The following is a 3,159-nucleotide window of genomic DNA, read 5'->3' as shown; positions in this document are numbered from 1 at the left end:
CACAGGCTTCACAACACTCGTCTGAAGGTCCCCCGTGATCAGGTGAAAAAATGAATGGAAGTATACATGGAGACTGTTTAGTTCCAAAAATAAGAGATTACATCTCTCAGATATAGGACATACACTTCATGACAAACCTTTTTGGGGCACTATCTGCTGTTCCATGTAGTGAATATGTATTCAATGCGTTTGTATGGACTAATAGCAGTAGGGACAAATAAAAATGTTAATTTTTTTTCATTTCAAGGGGTCTTAAAATTCTAAATCAAATAGCAAAATGATCCCCCTCCTCCAATTTAGCAAGGGCTTAGACTTATGGTTTAAATCTTATTCTTCCTCCACATATTGCCTGTACACTATCACCACCTAGTGGACACTGCAGCCGAGTTCCCGCATTTTATTAGGATCTCCACTAGCTGATGCGAATGCAGCAGCTATTCTTCCTGGGGTCCACAAAAAACATAAAACATGATTCCAAAGATAATTGCTGGTCTTGGAATAAGCTAGACAGGTGATACCTCTCACAGCACTTCAGTCTAACTAGCTTGGAAACAATACTATCATTTAGGATTCAACTGAGGAGGGTTTGACCAGCGTCTGCAGCTCGTCCGCCATGGAGGTGAAACATGGAAGATATAAATTCCAGACTGGGAGTAGTCTATTGATGAGATACACTTCAGAGAGCAGCTTCATAACCAACTACAAACGTGCCTACTCAGCAAACAAATTGCTTCTGCCAGGCCGCTTGTATAGTACAAAGTCAAAATGAAAATCCACAACAAATCCTCGCTCTGCAATAACAATTTTAAACAGTACATTTAGACACAAATGCTAATGCTGCACTTAGTGCCTACCTTTTTAATTGTCTTGTCCTATGTATGTCAGCATTGGTGCTTTTAATGAGCTTGATATGTGACCCACGTGTCAAAGACAATTTCCTTCTGTTCATTTTATGGACGCTTTCTGAAGCAAATGTAATGTTAGACACCTGTAGAAGCCTAGGCCCTACTGTTATAACACCATGCAACAAATTCTCCCCGAAAGGTTGAAATGGAAATTAGGTCTTATGATTACACTCCCAACCACCTAATGCTTATTAAATAGACAAACTCATTGTGCCATGCCGTAATATACTGTAACACTAATACATAGTATTCAATGATTAACTTACAGATACATTGAGAAAGGAGCACGGTGTAGGCTGTTACAGGTATATGATAGTACTGTATTGAAATTGAGTATTCAAATTAAAAACAATACATGTACAGTAGCCTAGAGTATACAGGTACAGTAGCCTAGAGTATACAGGTACAGATAATGTAACATTGTATAGCAGCATCACACACACACACACACACAGAATACAACTTCACTAAATGTTCAAATACAAATGCATGAAATATAAGAAAAGCTATAAAATGGGCCTACTTGTCTGACCCCTCACATTCCCAGGTGAAATAGTCAGACCAACATGTCATAGATATAGAGGCTAATACTTCCACAATGATAACATAAAAATACAGTACACCTCCATTTAGGTAACAGTTTGCAGTAACAGATTCTGTGAAAGTTAATTTCCAGAGTAGATAGTTACTGGATGTCTGCCAGAGGCTGTGGGAGGGGAGGGAATATAACTCACTCCAATAGAATTCACACACACACACAATCAGTCATACTGGCCTGTGGTAAGGAGTTATGTGTGTTTATCAAACAGAATACATTACTGCAGTAAGAGAGGCGGGGAGGAGAGAAGTGGAAATAGAAAGGAGGGGAGAGGGTAAGAGGACACTGGTAAGGCTTGGAGTTGCAATCCATTCCCTTTTACCTTTAAAATACTGTACATATAGAGAAATAAAACATATTTACATTCAATGGCTTCAGATTGATCTTTCCATATTCCTAAAAGGCCAACTTCACCATCCTCTCACAGGTCTATAAGACCAGTATCACATTCCGAGTGTTAGAGTCACACTCGGCAAACTATTTACACTGTGACACTTATTGGCATAGTACAGTATATAATGCCCTCATAAGGCCATAAGAAGTACAGAGTTGTGCTTTAGTGACCTTGACAGTGCCCTACAGAAGAACACTACAGAAGTGGAGAGCTACTGCCTTTTGATTTTCAGTACATTCAAGTAACTTCAGGAATCAAGTGTAGGGGAGATTGGGGTAGGTTGAGCCATTTCTTTTTACATTCAGCATCACTATGTCAAGGGAAAAATAGTATTGTTTCTACCAAAGATATCTACATATACACTATATATACACAAAAGTATGTGGACACCCCTTCAAATGAGTGGATTTGGCTATTTCAGCCACACCCATTGCTGACAGGTGTATAAAATCAATCACATAGCCATGCAATCTCCATAAACAAACATTGGCAGTAGAATGGCTTACTGAAGAGCTCAGTAACTGTCAATGTGGCACCATCATACAGTAGGATGCCACCTTTCCAACAAGTCAGTTCATCCCATTTCTGCTCTGCTAGAGCTGCCCCGGTCAACTGTATGTGCTGTTATTGTGAAGTACAAAATTCTAGGAGCAATAATGGCTCAGCCACAAAGTGGTAAGCCACACAAGCTCAAAGAACGGGACCACCGAGTGATGAAGCTCGTAACACTTAAAAATCATCTGTCCTTGGTTGCAACACTCACTACAGAGTTCCAAACTACCTCTGGAAGCAACGTCAGCACAATAACTGTTCGTCGGGAGCTTCATGAAATGGGTTTCCATGGCCGAGTAGGCACACACAAGCCTAAGATCATCATGTGCAATGCCAAGCATCAGCTGGAGTAGTGTAAAACTTGCCGCCATTGAACTCTGGAGCAGTGGAATCGCGTTCTCTGTAGTGATGAATCACGCTTCACCATCTGGCAGTCCGACGAACAAATCTGTGTTCGGCGGATGCCAGGAGAACAATACCTGCTTGAATGCAGAGTGCCAACTGTAAAGATTGGTGGAGGAGAAATAATGGTCTTGGGCTGTTTTTCATGATTAGCGCTAGGCTCCTTAGTTACAGTGAAGGGAAATCTTAATGCTACAGCTTCTGTGCTTCCAACTTTTCGGCAACAGTTTGGGGAAGGCCCTTTCCTGTTTCAGCATGACAATGCCCCCGTGCACAAAGCTAGGTCCATACAGAAATGGTTTGTCGAG

The sequence above is a fragment of the Salmo salar genome, chromosome ssa10, assembly GCF_905237065.1.
Source record: "Salmo salar chromosome ssa10, Ssal_v3.1, whole genome shotgun sequence".
Lineage (NCBI taxonomy): Eukaryota > Metazoa > Chordata > Actinopteri > Salmoniformes > Salmonidae > Salmo > Salmo salar.
This window is presented reverse-complemented; position numbering follows the sequence as displayed.